The following is a 23,413-nucleotide window of genomic DNA, read 5'->3' on the forward strand; positions in this document are numbered from 1 at the left end:
AGGTTAAGAACAGTTTCAGGTTCAGAACGGACCTCCGGAACGAATTAAGTACTTAACCCGAGGTACCACTGTACCTGGAGGGCCACAAGTTACCAATTGCTTCTTTATAACACAGCAAAAGTAATGATGAAGAATCATTTTTCAGATCCCTTATATAAAGACTTATGGTGACTTAATTTGAATCTGCATCTTAGTATGTTGTGTGCCAAAGCATGATTGGAATTGTGAAACATGCTTCAAATTTAATCTGGTTTTAATATGCTTTTATTTATTTTTTTATTTTTGCTAATCCTGGTGAATGATTCAGGATGAATAAAAAAAACTCCATTTCCTAGAGACCAGTTTGGCAGGAACAGCTTAGATTTCAGTTACATCTTAGAAGCAGCCTTTGCCTTTGATCTCAGCACCTGCTCTCTCCATTTTGTAAATGTTTAGCCTTGTGGAAGCTCCGAGACAAGTTTCAGCTGATGGTCCAGTTGTATAGTTGGAGACAAAAAGGGGCAAAAAGCAGAGTATGAGCTCAGGAGGAAGATGAGGTAGTTTATTTGGCCACTTAGTGAAGCAAGTTGTTTAGACTGAGGAGATAATGTGGATTCATCAGGCCAAGTGCGTCTCAATTGGTTTGTGGAGTCAGCTGACTGCATTCAGGCCGGAAGAGCATTAGAGGATACCCTTGAATCAACAAGCCTTATCTACTTGTTTTGCTGAAGGACCAGAATGTAAGCGGCACTTAAGATAGCTCAGGAACATAGGAAGCTGCCTTATACTTAGGCCATTAGGCCGCCTAGCTCATTATTGTCTATGCTGATGGGCAACAGGTCTCTGGGGTCTCAGACAGAGTTTTCTCTTGGAGGTGGTGCAAATTAAACCTGTGATCCTCCACACACAAACTATACACTCTGCCCCTAAGTCATGCATGGGCTATCCCAGGAGGCCTGATTCCCGAAGACTCATGTTTAAGTTACACATACACACCCCTCACTTCACAATATTATGTTTATTGTTGTTGTTCTGACCATCATGGTCATATCAACCACAGGGGTTGCTCTGGTTTGAACATATCACACCAATCCTGGTCTGACTGCACTGGCTACCAATTAGTTTCCAGGCCCAATTCAAAGTGCTGGTTTTTACCTACAAAGCCTTAAATGGCCCAGGACCACAATACCTCAAGGACTGCCCATTTCCATATGAACCTACCGAGACCCTGAGATCATCTTCTAAGGCCTTTCTTCATGTGCCTCTTCCTCGAGAGGTCTGAAGGGTGGCAACACAAGAATTCTCTGCAGTGGCTCCCCATCTGTGGAATGCTCTCCCCAGGGAAGATTGTCTGGCGCCCTCATTATACACCTTTAGGTGCCAGGCAAAAATATTCCCTTTTAACTAGGCCTTTGGTTGATTTGATTTACACCCTATGCTCTTTTAAAGTGTGTGTGTGTGTGTGTGTGTGTGTGTGTGTGTGTGTTGGAGGAATTATTGGGTTGTCATTTTTGTTTTTATTATGTACTTTGTTTTATATTTTGATTTTATTCTGTGAACCGTCCTGAGACCCCCAGGCATAGGGCATTATATAAAATAAATAAATAGCAGCAGCAGCAGCAGCAGCAGCAGCAACAACAACAACAACAACAACAACAACAACAACAACAACAACTCTACCTTAAAATATACCAGAAGAATACTACTATTAATAATATACGATATACAAAAGGTTAGAACAATTTGCAATATATTTGTAAACATGTGAGAACAGGAAAAGGAAGAAAGTAGGTCTGGGATTAAACTATTAAAAGCCAAGGGGAAATTAAGAAGATGATGGGCTTTGTTCATAACAATTTGAGGATTTCTGAAACACACACATTCCAAAATAGCTTGTCCTTCCTAACTTCTCCTTTTGTCGCTGGTGGGACCATGTATACTGACAAATGCAATAATTATCATGATGTAACACCCTTTGCTGGTTCCTTCACTTCCTTGACTTTAGCCTTCTGTAGCTAGGCATGAAAGTTTAATCTAAACCTTTGTAAATAAAAAGAGTAGGACTGTCCTAGCCTTTCACAAGCCAAAAATGAAGTGTTTCATCATTGGCAAAAGCTGGAACTTCAGGCAACGTTTACTTTCCCTCCCTCCCTCCCTCCCTCCCTCTCCCTCCACCACTGACATAAAACTACACTGCTGCTAATGTCTTTGTTGGAAGCAGGCTCTCAAACTAATTTTTAAGTGATCGCATCAAAACCCAACTTAGAAACAATTAATTTGTGGTGGATGGGCTGTCACCGACAGCCGTCAGCTGTGTCAGTCACCCGTTGTTAATGAGAAATTAGCATTCTTTTTTTATTTAAAACGCCCTTACAGAGTATAGTGTAGCAAAGGCTTCTTTTCTGTGTGAGCTTGATGCAACAAACACTTTGCATTAGTCATGGGCACATACTCCTATATAATAAAGGAGGCTCAGGTGCTTGTTGCTTAATATTGACAGAATTTTGGCACGGAACGGGAAATCAGTGAAAGCTTTTATGAGAGTCTGAAAAGCTGCCGTCTTTTCAAGTCTCATTCAAGACATGAAGCTTACAGGAAATAAGCTAGAAGATGACAAAAGAGCAGACCAGCAGAAAGAAGAATATGTTGGCTTGAAGCTTGATTAATGGGATCCTTCTTAGTTCTTCCCCTGTTGTATTGCAGTGGGCAGTGTACCATTACAACCTGAAACCCCCTTCTGGCAGTTTAACATGCCGTTCTATAATAACAGGAAACAAGCCATTTACAAAGGAGATGCAGGAAGGCCAATCATATCTGGCACATTTTTCCATATACTTATCCCATCAAAATGCAAAATGTTCTGCAAAAATGAAGCATGAGCAACAAATACCATTCATTTTGTGGTGCCCAACAAATTATGGCACTGCCACCCATTCCTCTCCAGTACTTAGCTTTTATGTCTAATTACTGCCTCAACACACAGCAACCTGTACCAGAAATGGCTTTTTGAAATGATACGGCTATGTTCCATAACGAGATTCATCTTGCCCCCTCCCCCCACTTTAGTTTTTAATGTATCAATTCCCCGCTTGCTAAATTGACCAGCATGCTGTGGTCCCCTGCAGATGGGGGGGGGGGTGTCGGTTTGTGTGAGTGTTACAGTCAGTGCTCGAAAAACAATACCTGCAAATTCAGTGCATTGTTTTGAGGTGTCACCTCTTTTCAGCAGGAAAAGTATCTCTCCCATGAGCAGAAGAATAAGAAAATATTAAAAGTTGTTATACAAGAAGGATTTTATTATCAGAAAATGACCCATCATTTTGAACATTAGAGTCTTCTGGGCCTCCTTTCAGATGTGGTCTTCTTATTTTTCCCATGAATGCATGTTACTCTCTCATTTCTGAAGCATTTCCATCCAGCCAATGTAGTGATATGCTATCCTGTTGAAATTTTGTATGTCTGTTACAGACACTTAGGTATGTACACCAAGAAGGAGGGGGAGATAAGAATTCTGCAGTTTCTAGTACTTCCAGTTATTTATTTATTTTAAGCTTTGAAAAAGAAACATCAAATATATTTTGTAGCCATGTTCCAGGATGGCCTCTGTAACAGAAGCATTTTAACAATGTCTAAAATCTGTTTAAGTTGCATAGCTTGGCTGCCTGGCAAGCATATAAAAACTGTATACTCTGGCCCTGCCATCACTGGGTGTCAAGGGGGAAAATGTGATTGAATATTGTTATTTTGGGGGCGGAGACATTGTCCTGTGCTTGAACTATAGTAAGAATGAGAATTTAATGAGGACCATTGTAACAGATTGAGGTAGTTAATGGATTTCTTCCCATCCTACCAGATTTTAGAACAGAACCAGTTCTGTTCTGCCTAGTTTTATGTTAAATTAGAGTTGATTGTAATGTTCCAAGTGGGATACCACAAGGGAAGCTCCAGTGTCTTAAAACATCTTGTTGGATTGGTTGATAAACGTCACTGTAATTACCACAGAGACAGTAACATGGGCTCCAAAATTCTCAAAACAGCTTGGTAAGTGGCATGTCTTATTTCACAATTAGCTGCAAGTGGAAGTGCCTCTGTGTCTCTAAAACTGTAAGGTGGTCGTGCCCTGCTTTCAGTTGCATAAATAAGATTATTTGTTTTGGTACATCATAAACCAGCATGATGAGAACACAGGTAGGGAGGGGTTTCAAATGGATTGCCCCCATGTGAAATATATCAGACTCTGCCAGATAGTTAGTGAGACAAATAGATAGGTAGGTAGATAGGTAGGTAGATAGGTAGATAGATAGGTGGTTTTCCACAGTAATACATGAGAATAAACTAATTTAAACTTGGCATATCATATGAGAATGGTAAAATTATCTTCAAACAAATATGCAAAAGACTTAAAATGCAAATGTCAGACAGGTAACTGTTAACTTTTAACTATGGTACAGATTTATGTGAGCCTCAGATTCAAACACTTTCTTTCTTTTCACCAAACCTCCTGCATTGCCACAATGAAATCAGAAGCTTTAACTTCCTTCATTAGCTAATCACGGTTTATCATTATGTCCAAGCCCAGAAAAACTGTGGTCAGTCACTCTTAACTTTGGTTTCTTGTGAAACAAGCCAACCTTATACTGGAGCTCGTGATGCTAGGTTGTTTCAATAAGCCATAGTTGAAATTATTCATAGGTTAGAGTGAAGGATCTAACACCAAAATATTGTTAACTGAAAATAGAAATAAAAGCTTCTGATCTCCTTTTTGCAGTAGTGTCATAGGAGGAAGGGAAAGAGCACATGACCAAGGCATATGCTCATGATTCTAAACCGTAGTTTGGTGTTACAGCCAAAGCAAGCCATTACTTCCTCATATCCTTTTATGTAGATTATTTTCCTTTTTATGTGTGTCTGTTTTCTTTAGGGTCCCTTTTGAACCGAAAAGGCAGAGTCCACCTATTTTTATGGCTCTAATGTTCTGAAACATACCTGTTCTCTTTACCAGTTGCTGGTTCTTTATTTAACAAAAGGAATTTCCTGTAATAAATAAGGCCTGTAAGTGTTTGTCTCAATTATTATTTTTTATTTTTTTAAGCCAGGAGAGTATAAGACAGTGGAACATAGGGATAAATTCTAAAAATGAGTAGGAAAGGTCCTCTTTTCTAATCTCTTTTATTCTTCCAGAAAGCAGTTTTGTCAAGCAGAAATGTAATATAGTGATTGTTGTAAGGAACATGGCCTCAAGTGTTTCCTCTCCACTCCATTAACCAGAAGGGGCAGAGGGGAGAAACGTAACAAATGTACATCTCACACTTTAAAAGTGATAGAGGACATTTACTTTTTATGTCTTCCTCTTTGTCTAAAGCCCAAGTATTCTGTTTTTGTGGGTTTTTTCTTCATTTCCCCCCACTTTTCTTTGTAATCATTACACCATGTCTCTAATGTAAGAAACTTGCCTCTCCTGGACAAATAGATTGAAGTTCCAATCTCAGACCAAGAGGCTTTGCCACCATCACCATGGATCAACAGAATATATGGGCCTTCAAGAACCCTTTGCATGGTATCCAAACCGTTGGAGCTTTGATTTATTATTATTTTTACAAAACTCTCCTTGCAAACCTTTTATGAATGACCGTTCAGAATCCCCTTTGGATTCTGCAGTATAAATTGGATGAACTTAACTAGTATTGTGGACTCCAATGGAAAATAGTCATGGGCTGGAGAATTACATCTGGTCTGATTTCGTATTGAAATAAAACAAAATATCAAGACCTTTTTTGTCAGCTGAGGTTTTTTTTTTTACAGCTGAAGTAACTCTGTATCTAGGGTTAGGGCAATTTTTCATTCAATCGTTATTTTTAGGTGAATCAGCCTAATTTACACCTCCTGGAATAATACACAGATAGGAACAGAGTTATTCATAGAGTTTCACACTTCTCTGGGTTTTACAATAGTTCTTAGATTGGAAAATGTGACAAAATGCATAAGAATTTTGAGGATAAATTTATTTTAGAAATGTGAACACAGATACAAAATACAGATTTAAGTATAGATTTCCCTTCAAATAAGTTAGCAAATGATTTTTTTTAACTTCACAAGAGTAATGCAGAAATGTGAATAAATATATTTACAAACAAACACATGTGAAACTGACTTAGACTGGAATTAGACTTATCTGTACATTCCTAACTATATGAATCACTAATGCTTAAAAATTGTGATCTTGTCCCTAAATCTGACTTTAAAATATTGTGATAAGTTTTAAATTCTTTGAGGGAGGCTAAAAAGTGCTCAAGCAGTCTAATACTTATTATTATTATTATTATTATTATTATTATTATTATTATTATTATTTAGCTGAATGCTATGGATTGGTTCATAAGATGCTAAACTAACTTTGCGACAATATTTGTGCAGTAAATGATCTTCCAGAACAGGCCTTAAGAAGCAAATCTGCTTGTTACCACATTCTGTGAAATTCTGTTATTATTTCATTTAAGCTTTTATTATTTCAGCATGTGGCAACTTATGGTTGAATCACATGGAGATTACTGCACAAGACCACTTCATTACAGTATGTGGAAATTAATTTTGAAAAGCCCCCTTCAATGTAAAATTAACATTCTATATGTAATTGTTGTATGAAAATTCATTTGATGTATTATTTTATTTATTTTTGGCATTTATATCCCTCCTTTCATCAGTCGGCCTTAGGCTGAAAATGCATACATAAGTTAAAATAAGAAAAAATCAGTACCTCCAAACTGCAACTACAATAAAGTAACTAAAACCAATAATTTAAAACAACCAGGGATAGCATTGCTCAGAAGCAAGGACTACCATTTAAATTAAACAGCTCATAAATTAAATTAAGGCACTTACACAGTTACAGAACCTCACACTGTCTCAAGGCCTGGTCAAAAACTAATGTCACTTTTCTACCTCATAAATAGTCACATGGCTCATCCCTAAGGTTAACTCAGTTCAAATAAAAGCTGGCGAATATATGCCACATATTTTCTGCATCTACCACAATCTGTTCCCCTGTCTGTCTTGCTCTACTGTCACTAGCTTCTAGTCTTTCCTATACCTTTTCTCATTGTCATCACATCACTACCATCAAAAAGCATAATTTTCAGGCTGTCTCAGAATATTTCACCTTAACATATCATGTTCCAGCTCTGCCTCAGTTTTTGATAAGCTCTAGTTCTCATATACTTGGAAGTAAGCTTCATCGAGTTCAGTGAGACTTACCCCCCCCCCCCCGGTAACCTTGTGGAGGACTGCAGCCTCAGTATGCTTATGATCTGTTAATTTCCTTATACAGCTGGTTTATATTGTATTCCATTCCCATCAATCCTTCTTTTTGGGGCTATTTGAAAAAGCAAGTCTGCCAATGGTACTATGCTTACAACATGTAAACATTGTCTTTCTGTTGAGGGCATTGTGAACCCCTGAATCAAATATGGAAGGTAAGATGGGGACACAACATTTTGAGGGGCTCAAGTTCGGATGTCGAGCAGGCATCTCCATTTGACTAATTATGAAGATCTAATAGGGTTAAGTTCAAAATGGAGTCTTGGTAACTGGTAACATCCCCAGTCAGCATGGGCGAGGGTCACAGATGATGAGCATGATAGTCCAGTAACATCTGGGAGCTCAAGGTTGGGAGAAGTTAAGAGTTAAAAGTCATCCACATATGGCTCTGAGAGAGAGAGAAGCACATTGGTTCTATAACATCAACTTCTGGATCTCCAAAAACCATTGTTTTTTTAAAAAAAAATCCTTTGTGGTATATTATATGAAATGCATGTGGGCAGTAAATGTTATTCTCCTCACCACCTTTTCTTTTTTTAATAAAAGAAAAAGATGGGTTGTTGAAAGAAAGAATTGGAACATGCTACTGCTGTTTCTTCCAGTTTGTCTCCTTCTTCCCTCTCCTTTGTCTTTTATGTACTTTTTCATTCTGGGGAAAGAAGTCTCCCAGGGCATTGACACTTTTGGATTAAAAAGCACTCGGCAAATATAGAAAGCTATAAGATCCAGAACCCTCTCACTGTAAAGTTCAGGTTCTGACTATAACTTTTGACTTGTATCCCCACTAGAGTTCCAACACAGTTCAATCTTGAGGGTACAAAGGAATAGACTCTGGGGAAAAGCTTGTGTCTCAAATTATATAGCTTGTTTCCTTAGAGGATTTGAAGTAGGAAGAGTTGAAGACTTGGAAGATGGAATAACAAACTTAGTGGCATGATTGTGCTTTGTTAACAGCTTGTTAGTGAGCCTCACATTGAATTCACAGACAACCTATGTCTAGGATTGTGTGAAGCCTGAAGAGAACAAGCACTGGTCTTCTAAATGCATTCTCTATAAGTAGAGTGGTGGAAGCCAGAGGCCCACTGCTGCTTTCATTCCACACCACGAAAGCTAGCGCCAGTGGCTTTATAAAGAGGTACCAAAAAAGTGTTCCAAGGAAAAGAAAGAGAAAGGGTAATTTAAAAACATTCCTGTTAGAATGGTGAGTTACACCCTCTTGAAATGGGGGGGGGGGGTTTGGTAGTTGAATCATGACACACACACAAATTTGGAACTAAAATGGCCACAAAATGGAACCAAAATGAAAATGGAACTGAAATAGCCAGCCTCAATTTGCCCCCAGAGAGTGGGATGATGAAATGGGGATGGCTATTTCAGCTCACCACTACTTTGATTAAGACAATACAGAGGAATGTGTATCTCAAACTTTGCTTTTTTAAAAAGGCCCCAATGCCAGAGCCTTGCCTTCTCTTACCGCAGAGAGAGGTGGTGGATGGTTGGTTCCATTTTGCTCTTCAGGCACAGAAAGTCTAGAATAGATAATCTCAATTATAATACTGCAAGCTATGTGTTTTGTTTACGTTTCATAGTATATTCCCCCTCACCTTCTTTTGTGCAACAGTGCCCTAGCAGTCCTCAACATGCATCACACCAACTTTATCCAATGTTGCTGAACATCTGAAATTGCCCCCAGTCCTCTTCTACCAGAAAGATGGTTTATCTTTAGTAGGCTGTCCCCCCAGAAGGAATAATAATAATAATAATAATAATAATAATAATAATAATAATAATAAATTTTATTTATATCCCGCCCTCCCCAGCTGAGCCGGGCTCAGGGCGGCTAACAACAATCAAATAAACAATCAAATAATCATTCTAAAAATATTTCATTATAAAAATTATTTAAAATCAAATTGATGGCAACCGATTAAACAAAATTCTGTGCAGGTTGCCAGAGGAGGGAGTCAGGCTGCGCCCTGACCAAAGGCCTGGTGGAACAACTCTGTCTTGCAGGCCCTGCAGAAAGATGTCAGGTCCCGCAGGGCCCTAGTCTCTTGTGACAGAGCGTTCCACCAGGTTGGAGCCGCAGCCGAGAAGGCCCTGGCTCTAGTTGAGGCCAGCCTAACCTCTCTGAGGCCTGGGACCTTGAGGGTGTTATTGTTTGCAGACCGTAGGTTTCTCTGTGGGGCATACCAGGAGGGGCGGTCCCGTAGGTACGAGGGTCCTAGGCCGTATAGGGCTTTAAAGGTTAAAACCAGCACCTTAAACCTGATCCTGTACTCCACCGGGAGCCAGTGCAGCTGGTATAGTACCGGATGAATGTGATCTCGCAGCGAAGACCCCATAAGGAGTCTCGCCGCGGCATTCTGCACCCGCTGGAGTTTCTGGGTCAGTCTCAAGGGCAGCCCCACGTAGAGCGAGTTACTATAATCCAGTCTGGAGGTGACCGTCGCATGGATCACAGTGGCTAGGTCAGGGCGAGAGAGATAAGGGGCCAACTGCTTAGCTTGGCGGAGATGGAAAAATGCCGCCTTTGTTATAGCTGTAATCTGCGCCTCCATAGAGAGGGAGGTATCGAAGATTACACCCAAACTCCTAACGGACGGTGTTGGCACTAATTGCACCCTCGCAAGAGATGGGAGTTGCCCCCTCAATCCCATATCGTCCCGTCCCAGCCAGAGGACCTCTGTCTTCGAAGGATTTAACTTCAACCGGCTCCCACGTAACCATCCAGCCACAGCTTCCAGACATCTGGTCAGTGTGTCTAGGGCCGAGTTAGGATGGCCATCCATCAACAGATAGAGTTGGGTGTCATCAGCATACTGATGGCAACCCAGCCCAAAACTCCGGACAAGCTGGGCGAGGGGGCGCATAAAGATGTTAAAAAGCATCGGGGAGAGAATCGCACCCTGAGGCACTCCACACACCAAGGAGTGACGCGATGACAATTCCCCCCCAAGCGCCACCCTCTGTCCCCGATCAGAGAGAAACGAGTGCAGCCATTGAAGGACTGTGCCCTGGATCCCCACGTCGGCAAGGCGGTGGTCCAGGAGTTCGTGATCGACCATGTCGAAAGCTGCTGACAGATCTAGAAGAATCAGCAGCCCCGACCCGCCTCGATCCAGCTGTCTGCGGAGATCATCTGTTAGGGCGACCAGAGCCGTCTCGGTCCCATGGCCAGCACGGAAGCCGGACTGGAATGGATCCAAAGCAGATGTTTCATCCAGGAACCTACCAAGCTGTTCAGCAACCGCTCTCTCAATCACCTTACCCAGGAATGGAAGATTCGAGATATTGGATAGATCTAAGGGATCTAATTGGATAGATCTAAGGGATCTAATGATGTTTTCTTTAAGAGCGGACGCACCACCGCCTCCTTCAGTTCCCCTGGGAATATCCCGGTGCCAAGGGACAAATTGATGATATCCCCCAGGGGGGCCCGCACCTCGTCTGGACACGCTCTAATCAGCCATGACGGGCACGGGTCAAGAGGACAGGTGGTGGGCTTTCCAGCTTGGAGGAATCTGTCCACATCGGCTGGGGATATCCGGTCAAAGTGGTCCAATACTGGACCCGAGGACAGTCGAGGGCCTCCAGTTCCTTTATTGTATCCAAATTGGCAGGGAGGTCATGGCGGAGCAACAGGACCTTCTCCACAAAAAAGCTCGCAAATGCCTCACAGCTGTGTGTCAGATTGTTATTTAAATTTGGCTGTCCTTCAAGGGACGTTAAAGACCGAATTATACTAAATAATTGCGCCGGGCGAGAGCTAGCGGATGCAATGGAGGCCGAGAAGTAAGACTTCTTAGCGGCCTTCACTGCCATCTCATAGGTTTTCATAAAAACCCTATAAGATGTTCTTGAGGCTCCGTCACGGGCACCCCGCCATACTCGCTCTAGCCGTCTGAGGTCACGCTTCATTTTCCGAAGCTCCTCGGTAAACCAGGGGGCCCGGTTTCTGCGGGGTCGCAGAGGGCGCTTAGGTGCGATCTCATCGATGGCTGCCAGGAGCTGGGTATTCCAGCCCTCAACAAGCTCAGTCAATGAGTCGCCAGGGGGAGCAAGGTCCCGCAAGGCGTGACGGAATCTATCAGGGTCCATCAGCCTCCGCGGGCGAGCCCAAATTGGCTCGCCACCTAAGCGGGGTGGGGGTGGAAAATCAATCCTGGCTTTCAGTGCGTAGTGATCAGACCATGGCACCTTCATCGAGGGAGACATGATCACATCTATACCGGCGCCAAAGATCAAATCCAGCGTGTGGCCTGCTTGATGTGTGGGGCCCGAAACAAACTGGGAGAGCCCTAGTGTCGCCATGGAAGACACCAGGTCCAGAGCCTGTGAGGAGGGAGTGGCATCAGCATGGATGTTGAAGTCCCCCAGTACCAATAGGTTGGGGAACTCCAAGGCCCAGCCGGCCACCGCCTCCAACAGGCCTGACAGGGTGGCTGCTGGTGCGCTAGGTGGCCGGTACACCAGCCAGACAGCCAAGCTCACCTCGGAGCCCCACACTAGGCCAACACATTCAATGCCGGGGATCGATGGCGATGGTAGAGCCCTGAAAGAACAGTCTTCTCGGATTAATAATGCCACCCCTCCCCCCCCGGCCCACAGTCCGCGACTGGTGGAGGACGGAGAAACCTGGGGGCGCCATCTCTCGTAAGGTAACAGTTTCCCCTTCGCGCACCCAGGTCTCCGTCACACAAGCCAGGTCAACCCCCTGCGAGGTGAAGAAGTCTCGCAGGGTGGCGTTTTTTTTGCCTATAGACCTGGCATTGCACAACACCAGTGACGGAGGTGAGTAATCCTTGCTCACCCTACCTTCGTCCCTCGGGATGGGGCGCAGATTGGAAGGGGTACGAGCATATCCATATCTCGAAGAGGGTTAAGTCCCACCTTCAGATTCAGGAATGGTTCTGCCTCCAGCTTAGGCTTTGTAGTCATCATTGTCTGTACCCAGGCACCAGCACTGACCTCTGCCTCCTCTCCATGCTACTTCTCCTCGGTTTTATGTGAGGCAGCAAGGACAGCATGGGGCCACTGACCAGACACCTGCTGCAGGACTGAGCTTCTTTGCATCCGTGCAAGCACAAAGCAGTCACAGGCCCTAATCACAATTGTGTCCCCACAATGTAATAGCTAAAAGTCACATTAAATCTAGTGACCAGTTTCCCAAGGGAATGATTTAGTGCATGGGTGGGGGACCTATTGCCTTCCAATTATTGTTGGACTACAGTTTCCATCAGCCCAGGCCTATGGGCATGGGTATTGGAAGCTGTGGTCCCAAAACATCTGGAGGACCACATGTTATTGATGCCTGCTTTGGTGCATTACAGCATTAAACCAGCAGTAGGGAGAAAGACAACAATAAATGGATTTTAGCATGTAGTGGAGATGGAAAATTGTTGCTGCTGCTGCTGCAGTCTTTGGGATATGTGCCTGTGCTCATCCTTCTTATCCTTGTTCTGCTATTTGGACTAAATATGATGGAGATTGGCAATACTCCATAAGTGGTGTATAGCATCAGCCATATTGAATTAGTGTTCAAGGACCATCAGACAAACAAAATCAATCTCCCACCTTGAAGCATTATACCTTTCTCCCTTTAATGATTGCTCACCTAAAGATTGCAACATCCTAGTGCTGGTTGTTGCACATGTGAAACCTGGAATTACCCAACCTGGAGTAATTTTACCTTTCATTTCATTTTCTTTTAAACACCAGACAATTATTCACACTCTCTTTATTAGACCATTTGTTCAGTGTGAGAGCTCACAAGGGAAGATGTCTGTTTTATGTATGCTTTTAATTAATAGTGGCTATGGACAGCAGGGAGTCAAAAAAGATTGTTTGTGATGTACCGAACAATGTGCTCAATTATCATAAGTATTTGCAGAAGGCACTTTGAAATCAAAAGACAAGTTACAATAAAAGAAAAAGGGAGAATGTTTTGATAGGACATAAATCATGTGGAAGGAGAAAAAATTCTACCTACACATTTATGTATACATGTTAAGTATGCTTACATGCTATAGATCACTGTCATAATAACTTAATTAGAACAGACAGTCACCCTATACAGATGTTTGTTTGTTCAAGTCTATTTTTAACCATCTTTCATCATAGATACCAGGGAAGTTGACAACATATGCACAATAGCCATAAAGGTAATTATAAAGCTAATTAAAAAGATAATTAAAAATAAAACCATATCAATATATATGGGATAGCTCAGTTGGTAGAGCACAATACTCCTAATCTCAGGGTCAAGGGTTTGAGCCCTATACTGGCAACAGATTACAGTGCTACCTCGGGTTAAGAACTTAATTCATTCCGGAGGTCCGTTCTTAACCTGAAACTGTTCTTAACCTGAGGTACCACTTTAGCTAATCGGGCCTCCCGCTGCTGCCACCGTGTGATTTCTGTTCTCATCCTGAAGCAAAGTTCTTAACCTGAGGTACTATTTCTGGGTTAGCAGAGTCTGTAACCTGAAGCGTCTGTAACCCGAGGTACCACTGTACTGCACTGCAGGGGCTTGGACTAGATGACCCTCTTGGTTTCTTCCACCTCTAGAATTCTTTGGTTCTATGATTCAAGACAGAGAGTCACCTCATCATTTATAACCAGCCTTATAGACCAATAGACCTTAGCAAATCAGTTCCCCCCCAAAGATAGGGTTGCCACATTTCCAGAGTTAAAAATCAGGCATTTTGCCAATTTTTAAAAATTCCCCCCAATGGTAATTTCCCTGCCTGTCAGCTCTGCAAACTGCCCCATCCCCTCCTGCTTGCGGGAGGGAAAGGGCAGCTCAGTGGATGGGCAGAGCAGACACGCAGGGAAGAAGCTTTCCTGGCTGTGAGCTCTGCTTGCTGCCCTGACTCTTCTTCTTTTGTGCACTGAGCCACCCACACCCAAACCAAAGCCAGGACCAGAGCCTGAACCTGAACCACCAGTACACACACACACACACAAAATTAAACCCCCTACAAACCTGGCCATTTGCTTCTAAATTTAAACCCCCCCCCCCCCGCCCCGGATGGGCATGTAGGCCCCCGAAAGAGGACATGTCTGGGATTTTCCAGATGTATGGCAACCTTACAAAAGAGTTACGTGAAAATGTGTCTTTTTAAGTGGGAGGAGGAATCATATATCAATGGCACTGCAGAGGGAGGGAGGGAGTTTCATAAATCCATCCCCATCCTGAATTACCACACCAGAGGCAACATATATCCATAGAACAAGGAGAGACTATCCTGTAATCTTAAAACCTGGGCTGTCTTGTATAAGGTGCCCATGAACTTGGGGTTTGAAGACCAGCAAAACTGGGGACTCTAGGTTGAGAAATGCTGCTCTAACCACCACACCACACTGACTCACTTGGCGTTAGGTGATAGGTGAAAATAATGTTGTTTTATTTTCTCATGCTTAGTTTTAATTCAGTCTTGATTAATTATATCTGCTGGTTTTAAATTCTTATTGTGGCTTATATTTTTGCTGTCTTTGTTTTTGTTTTCTGTATAGATATCATGTTGTCCTAATAATACCTATTTCTTTAATTTGTGAATTGCTTTAAGCATTTGTATTAAGGTGAGGTAAATGGATAAACATATGGAAATGCTTTCTATATGTTTTCAGTATAAATTGAGGTTACTAATGTAGCAATGTGTCCACTGACCTTGAATGTGTTCTTTTGTTTATTGCATGTCAGTATCATTGCTGAAGGTACATAGTGCCTACTAAAGAGGAAGAAAAATTGTTGGGAATCTGAATAATGAATACAAATGGGAAAGCATAGACAAAAGGAAATGAGATGGGCTACTCTCTCTATAGAGAAGAACGCTTCAAACAACCCTTTGTAAGTGCAACACTGGCTTAACATTTTTCTTTAAAAAGTTCTAAACAAACCTTATTAAGAATGACAAGTTCTAGCTCTAGGCCAGGAGTAGGAAAATCTATGGCTCTCCCGATATTGCTGGACTACACGGACCATCATTCCTGACCATTGGTCTTGCTGTTTGGAAGTAAAGGTCCCCTGGATGGTTAAATCCAGTCAAAGGTACGGCACTCACCTCGATTTTCAGGCCAAGGGAGCCAGCGTTTGTCTACAGACAGCTTTCCGGGTCATGACCAAACCGCTTCTGGTGCAACGGGACACTGTGACAGAAGCCAGAGTACACAAAAACATTGTTTACCTTCCTGCCATAGTGGTACCTATTTATCTACTCACATTGATATGTTTTCAAACTGCAAGGTTGGCAGAAACTGGGACAGAGCAATGGGAGCTCACCTCATCACACGGATTTGAACTGCCACCCTTCTGACTGGCAAGCCCAAGAGGCTCAGTGGTTTAGACCACAGTGCCACCATGTTTTACCAATGTGCAGAAGCACACATTGGGATAAACTAAAAACTGCACAGAATTGGTCTCCCTGCAATCATATGTGTAAGCACATCAACAGCAAGTTCACCTCTGCTACAGTCTTTTGTCAATGGGCATGTGCACATAGATATCCAACGTGCAAACACACTGAAGAAACACAAAGATGTCCTTGCATGTTTCTAGAGTTTTAGAAAGCATCTGAGTTAAATCAGAATTAAGTAGGAGAAAAACCAGGGGCACAGTGAGTATGTGGATGAGATACAGCCACGGAATGTGGGTGGGATCTGATCATCCATCTAGAAAAACACAATGTCTGAAGCAACCTTATATTTCACGTGAATAATTTACATGGGTGTAAGCTCACTTCTGAGTAAGCATGCAGCCTATAACTCTTTCTTCCTGGTGGAGTTTCATCATTAAGGAGCATAAGACAAGAGACATTTTATTTATTGTTTTGGATTTCCTCCAAGCAGAATGTATTGTTTTCATTGGGGAAGAAGAAATGAAAAGTATGACTTCAGCATCCCATAAATCTTTTGTCCATTTTGTTCCTAAGATAGAAAGCATCAAGGAAAAGCAAGAAAAGAGCTGCTTGAATGTTAACATAATGAATTCAATACTTTTTATTGGTTTGTTTTTGTTTTGTTATGTATTTTGTGTTCTCATTTTGTATTTTTATATTGTGACCTACCCTTTGATCTTTTGATGAAGGGCAGTATACATATATATATATATGGAAAAATTTAACAGCCAGATTATCAATCAATATATCCATTTACATTTTGTCCCCTTTTTTATAGAGATGGAGGGATCAGCCTATTTCCATTCCATGCCTGTTTCACATGTATTCATTTCTAAGCCCATTGTGTTCCATTTCCCGTGGATTTTTTGTTAACATGAATGAAATTTGTGCATTTAAATTATACTTAATTTTATATGTTCTTTTGTCCTAAAACAGCTTTTTTGGATAAGGTTTTGTGTGCACTTATCCTCTAAAATATGCATTATGTATGCATTTTCCCCTTAAAAAACAATTCAATGCATTCTAAAAAACAGAACTGCATCCCAAAATTCAGAGAAGTATATATTCTGATTGTTAACTCTTTTCTGATCCACATATGAGTCCAGGAACTGTAAATTAGGAACTTGAAAATAAGAATGAAGCAAAATTCTCTTCCATTCCTAACTGTGTAGTCACAAACAACAGAGAAACCAGTAGGAGAACACTTCAATCTCCCAGGACATTCTATACAAGATCTCAAAGTAGCTGTTTTACTACAAAGGAATTTCAGAAATAGACTGGAAAGAGAAGCTGCTGAATTGCAACTCATTACCAAACTTAAAACCATGGAGAGACCTGGTCTGAACAAAGACATTGGATTCTTATCTCATTATACATGACTTAGCCATTTTTCACCTTCTCACCCCTTGCCTTTTCCTGTAAGACCTATTGCAGTCGTTAAGAGTTGTCAACAGGCTCATCTCAGCTATCTGCCAATCTCCCATTCCCACCACCCTTCTGAGTAATACCCCTCCCCACCTTCTCTCTATATAGAAGGATCTGGCAACTTCTGTTTCAGTGTATCTGAAGAAGTGTGCATGCACACGAAAGCTCATACCAAGAACTAACTTAGTTGGCCTTTAAGGTGCTACTGGAAGGAATTTTTTTATTTTGTGTAGTCACAAAGTTAGCTCACAAAGAACAGGTTGGCAGACCTTGCACTTTAATATACCATCTCTAAGTATGTCTAAGTTTGGAGAAACCCATTGACCAGACTAAGCCAGATTTTAGGCAGTGTCCCTTTGTATGCAATAATACATTGCTCTCTCCTTGCCAGCCCAGGTGTTTGCAGGCAAAGAATCTGGAAAATTACCACTCATATGAGCTAAGGAGAGGGCCTTCGGAGAATGTTCCTTCCCTGCCATTGCAGGAGCTTACAGTTTAATGCTTTAATAGGTGATTCCAAATCCTGATTTAGTTTCCTGTGACATATATTTTTATTTCAACACTGTTGACCACTCGCAAAATCCATGCTTATATATGGTACAATATGTCAACTGTGAAAAGTTAAAGCCAAATAAATTATTGTTAGGAGATCTTATGTGGATTCCACAAACAGGTCTATTTATGTTTCTCTGTCTGCTTTTGCATCTGGCTCCACCCACTGACATATGGCTTCCAAAAGGTTGACTATGACCAAATGTGGCCCTCAGGCTGAAAAACAGGTCCCTGACTCTGCCCCAACCCCCTTGAACCACAGCTGCGTTTCATTTTTCTTTCTTCCGATAGATGCTTAAAATCTCAAAGGCATATGGTGGAACTAGCTGTTTCTATAGGGAACTATTTAAATGCTGCTTTGCACTTCTTATTTGTCCTTTCTACAGGGAATAGAAGAGCAAGCAGAAAGAACAATAAACAAACACATGCACAAGGAAATTCCCTATGGAGGAAACAAATACAATTCAGTATGGAGGACTGTCATCCAGATGACAAGCAGAGACATCACAAGCATGGGAGAATTCCTTAAGGTGAATTTGAGGTCTGTACGTAGGATGCCAGTAAGGACCTCTGTGCCAATGAACTGTCATTTAATCTTTATGCATCAGTGTCAGCACTGCTTTAATTTCAAATCTGAGTTGTACACAATGTCATTCAGCATGGAAGAGCCTTCACAAAAGAGCTGAGGGTGCTGATTCTGCTTTTTGGCTTAGGAACCTATAGATGACATAGCGAGGGAAATGTGTGGGGGGGGGGTAGACAAGTTGATTGCAACAGCAATATAAATATGCTTAGTTGATTTCCCACCCATGGGGGTATATATGGGGATGGGTCAGCGCTCCTGGTATAAACACTTAAATGGGTGGTTGTTGTTACTCAAAGAAATCATGGTGGTGTACATAGATGCTTTCCCATTTCCTTCTTTTTTTAAAAAAAACAAAACAAAAAACGTTTAATCATTTTTCCGATACAAACATCAACCGCAAAAGACACAAACAACAAAAACCATAACAACAATAATAAAACAATTTGACAATTCAGATTTGAATACAGTGATATACCTACGACTACATCTTTTTAAACAATATTTTCCTACCTCTCTCTCCTCCTCCTACTTCCCATTTCATCCTTGAAACAAGCTTGTGAGGCTCAGAGACAGTGACTGGCCCAAGGGCACCAAGTGAGCTTCATGCCTGAGTGTGGATTTCAAATCCTTTCTGCTCAAAAATGTGTGTGTGTGTGTGTGTGTGTGTGTGTGTGTGTGTGTGTTGTAGTCGTTATGAGGTATTAATAAATAACAGCAACAAGTGAATATATTGTTTGCTTTTCAACTATTTAAAACTTGAGTTTATCCAGATAGGAGCATCTGAACAGAATTGCTGTAGATCTTTTGACCCTTTCCAACTGAAATGCCAACCCTCATCTTGCACTGAATGTAGCAGCCTAAAATCAGACCTGCAATACATGAAACTTGACTTCTCTGTATGGTTCAGGGTTGGCATCAGGCACTCATACCTTTAGCAGCCATGTGTCAGACAAATAATAAATAGAGTAAGTCTCTTCTGGGGTGGAATTACAGTTATGGAGCCGATATTCTGTCTGTTGGAAATTGCTTAGTTGTAAGCAAGCACAGTTTGTGACATTGCACAATAACCTTACAGGGCTTTTATGTTAGGGCATCCTTAGAAACAGCAAAACAAAATATACCACAAAATGCAGCTTTAAAGCAAACTCCAAATTATTAATAACAAATTAAAATTTCATCTTAAAAATTTGTATATTGCTGTGAGAAAAGGAAGTGAGGGTGAAGGCAGTCACATGCTGCTTGCTGACTAAATTTGCTCAATTGTGCTATTCCAATTACTGCAGAGAGAAAGCTAATCCATTTTAATGAAATTATTTTCAGGAGCAACTTGCCTGCTTGTATTGGAACTCATTTTTTAAAAGTGGAAACCGAGAAAACAAAACAAACGTGGATACTTTTATAAAAAAGAGAGAGAGCAGTGAAGTCCAAGATGACTGCTATAAAGATATCAAATAGACGAACAATGTCCTCATTACCTACCACGAACTGAGCTTCAAATAACCATAATTAATAGTTGTGCAATTGCTCTCAATCATTTTGACACTTCACAATTTCAATATGAAAAGCTGACTTTCTTGAAGGATAATGCTGGTCATTGTAAATTGCCAATTAGGATGCAATCCTGAATACACCCTCTCTCTTTTTCTAAATTGAACAATATTTGCAAATCAGTACAGCTAAAATATAAAGTATGTTCTCCTTTGTATTTATCTATTTTTTAAAATAAAGACAGACATGATCTACATTTTATGCAAGCAAAACTACCGTATTCCCAAACATGGTGAGCAAATAGGCTTTTGGTCATATGCCATGCTTTTTTAAAAATAATAATTCAGAATTAGAACACAATTTCTATATGTTATAACAAAGAAGGGAGCTTCTATATGGCTGTTGTTATTATCATTGCATTGTTCAGCCCAAGTACATTCAACCTTTTTACAAGAAGCAAAGCTTAATTGTAGCATCAAAATATGGTGGCATTAATGGGCCATCTAAGGTTGTGTATTCCATTATAACCACAATCATGTATTAATTTTCCAATTTAATCCTTTTGTTAATATCCTCTCTATCCATTTATCTTTCTTTCTTGGAAACAAAATGTCAAAGCCATTCTGATTCCCCCGCCATACCTGCTTTGGCCCTCTATTTCAAACATCCCTTCCTTTCTTTAAGATTTGAGAAAACTCTTGTGGAAACAAATGCAGGATAATGCATGAATAAATCTGAGTGGACATTAAAATATTGTAATGTGTAAATGTATGTGTAAATTTATGCAAAATTGGAATGAGTAACTTATCCAACAAAAAATGGGCATGCATTTTTCACCTATACTATGTTAAACTATATATGTACAAACAGATGTTCAACTCTGTCCTGGCACCCCAGCTCTGATACCCTCCTTGCTGCTGTCATTTTAGCGCTAGGTTAAAACGTTTAGGTTTTGTGTTTTTTTGAAAAGAATTTTATGTTAGATTTCAAATGTTTACATCCATAACCCTGAAAGACATTTTTGTACCCAAGTGTGATATATAAATTCTGTAAATAAATAAATAAATACAATAAACCTCCTCTCTTAACATTTTACCCCATGATATAGCAAGCATACTCTCAGAATCCTAGTTAAGAGGAAGAGGTTGCAAGGTAATGGATGAATGGGGGAGGGCTTAAGCAATTCTTAAGCAAACTCTTCCTTTCATTGTTTTCTGCACTTCCCTTTCTGCTGCTTTCCTACTGAGGATTTATTCAGATTACTGCTTTAGAGCACAGTGAAGTTGCTGCTTTTTCCTGGCACATTCACAGCTCTGTGACCACCCATAACTGTTCACATAAGCATGGCTAATTAAATATTGTAGTAGTAGTAGTAGTAGTAGTAGTAGTAGTAGTAGTAGTAGTAATAATAATAATAATAATAATAATAATAATAATAATAATAATAATAATTTATTTATACCCCACCCATCTGGCTGGGTTTCCTCAGCCACTCTGGGCAGCTCCCAACAGAATATATAAAAAAGCGACAAAACACCAAACATTAAAAACTTCCGTAAAAAGGGCTGCCTTCTCAAAGGCAGATAGTTGATTATTTCCTGGACATCTGGTGGGAGGACGTTCCACAGGACGGGCATCACTACTGAGAAGGCCCTCTGCCTGGTTCCTTGTAACCTCACTTCTCACAGTGAGGGAACTGCCAGAAGGCCCTTGGAGCTGGACCTCAGTGTCCGGGCTGGATGATGGGGGTAGAGATGTTCCTTCAGGTATATTGGGCCGAGATCATTTAGGGCTTTAAAGGTCAACACCAACACTTTGAATTGTGCTCAGAAACGTACAGGGAGCCAATGTAGGTCTTTCAGGACCGGTGTTATATGGTCTTGGTGGCCACTCCCAGTCACCAGTCTAGCTGCCGCATTCTGGATTAGTTGTAGTTTCCGGGTACTGCTGGTGAAAGGCAGGTAATAGATTTTATTAATATTATTCTACACAGCAGTATAGGATGGCTTTACCCTATGCCAAGGCTTTCACATCTTGGCTAGAGATGTATTAGGAATGGCTTAGGACTCCCACCATGTGAAGCTGCTTTCAGAACACATCAAACAGTAATATCTTATAACAATTACAGAATATATATGCATTTTGGATAACATCATGTGAACACACAATTAAAAACCCAGCCCTGGAAATGCAATGAGCAAATGGCAGTGTAAACAGAGCCCAGGATCCTTAGACCCAGACTTGCCAGGGGACATCTAGTTTAATCCTAATGTGCAGGAAAGAAGCTTATATCAAAGAGGGTTAGGAAGAGAGAGAGAGTAGGGGGCAACAGGATCAAAGAGATGACAAGATGGAAGTGTAAAGAGAGGTATCTGAGTTGGACAGCAGGATGGTGAACAAAAATAACCCTTGCAGAGAGGAAGTCACAGGGAGAAGACTTGAGAGGATTGAGACTACAGACAAACAGAAAGAGTACGAGCGCTCACAGTCAGGGTGATTGCTGAGGGCATAGAAAACTTAGAAGGAAAAACGAAAGATTCTCTTATATTGCACATCAAGCCGCCTTTGGATTCCCAGAAGTCTTGATGACCTGGAGAACAAGCTCCTTTCTCAAAGTATAAGGTTTGGTGTAGTATAAGACAAATAGAAAAGTCTTCCAGAATATAAAAACTACTAGAGACACATCTCGTAGGTTGTCACTTGTTAGTGATTTTGTGGCACATGGATTTATTTCATTGAATTCATAGCCATTTATAATGGATCAATAATTAGTCCTAGAATCCAAAATTCTACCTTTGGAGAAATAATAGATTTTTTGTTTTTTGTTTTTCCCCCTAACGTAGTGAGCACTATAATTACAAATTATCAGAAGTGCTGTTGAATTATGTACTGAATGTTACAGCGAGATGAAAGGTGGTTAATTCAATGTGATCAAAGTGCCTTAAAGAACAATGGAATGGAATGGAACTTCATGAAATGCTGAACAAAGCTGTGATCAGAGCACTCTGAGACCATCTAGTAAAAACATTCTCTTCTAAAGTAGGGGTTCTATTGTTATATCCTTGGGAGTATGTTTCATTGAACTCAGTTAAACCTGTTCTAAATAAACATGCATAGGATTTTGCTATGTCTAGATCACTTTTATGTTGATAATGACACCTCAAAAAGATCTGGTAAAGTTTATAAATAGTATTCTCATCTGTTTGATGTTTGATTAATGAGAAGTTATGTTCTCCCTCTTAATACTACAAAGATAAGAATGGGGCTTTGGGGTTAATTGATAATGAAATTTTGTTCACAGGATTTATTTTAATTTCTCTTAAGAGTGCTTATGACAGAATTGATTCATGCTGTGATTATTTTGTTTGCTCATCACCAAGTATTGTTAGAATAAGAAATCCAACCTAAATGTGAGTCCATTTCAACTTTTTTGGTCATTAATTTAACAAATATTGAAAGTTAACCCTCTTTCAGAGAAGGAGAATTCACATTAATTGCTAAAAGCTGAATAACAGCCAATGGCAGGGGGTGGTGGTTTACTTAATACAAGATTAAGTAAAATGAATAGTTAGGAAAGGGACATAATCATGCTGCCTACACTTTTTGCTTTGGCCATGCATTGAGGAAATGCACAGAATTATGAAATGAAGTCATCTCAACACTTTCCAGA

At 40.8% G+C, this 23,413-nt stretch overlaps 1 long non-coding RNA gene across 2 annotated transcripts; it reads left to right on the forward strand.

Annotated features, from left to right (window-relative positions):
• Positions 1-1,594: 1,594 nt before the first annotated feature.
• On the forward strand, positions 1,595-20,709 carry LOC308589192. 2 transcript variants are annotated; one of them, XR_014009145.1, is made up of 5 exons: positions 1,595-1,711; positions 13,417-13,457; positions 14,999-15,145; positions 18,056-18,210; positions 19,576-20,709. It is a non-coding gene; the product is annotated as an uncharacterized lncRNA (long non-coding RNA). The 2 variants fall into 2 exon arrangements; XR_014009146.1 differs by lacking the exon at positions 19,576-20,709 and having other exon boundaries at positions 18,056-18,384.
• The last annotated feature ends 2,704 nt before the right edge of the window (positions 20,710-23,413 follow it).

This window comes from Podarcis bocagei, assembly GCF_964188305.1.
Source record: "Podarcis bocagei genome assembly, chromosome: 6".
Lineage (NCBI taxonomy): Eukaryota > Metazoa > Chordata > Lepidosauria > Squamata > Lacertidae > Podarcis > Podarcis bocagei.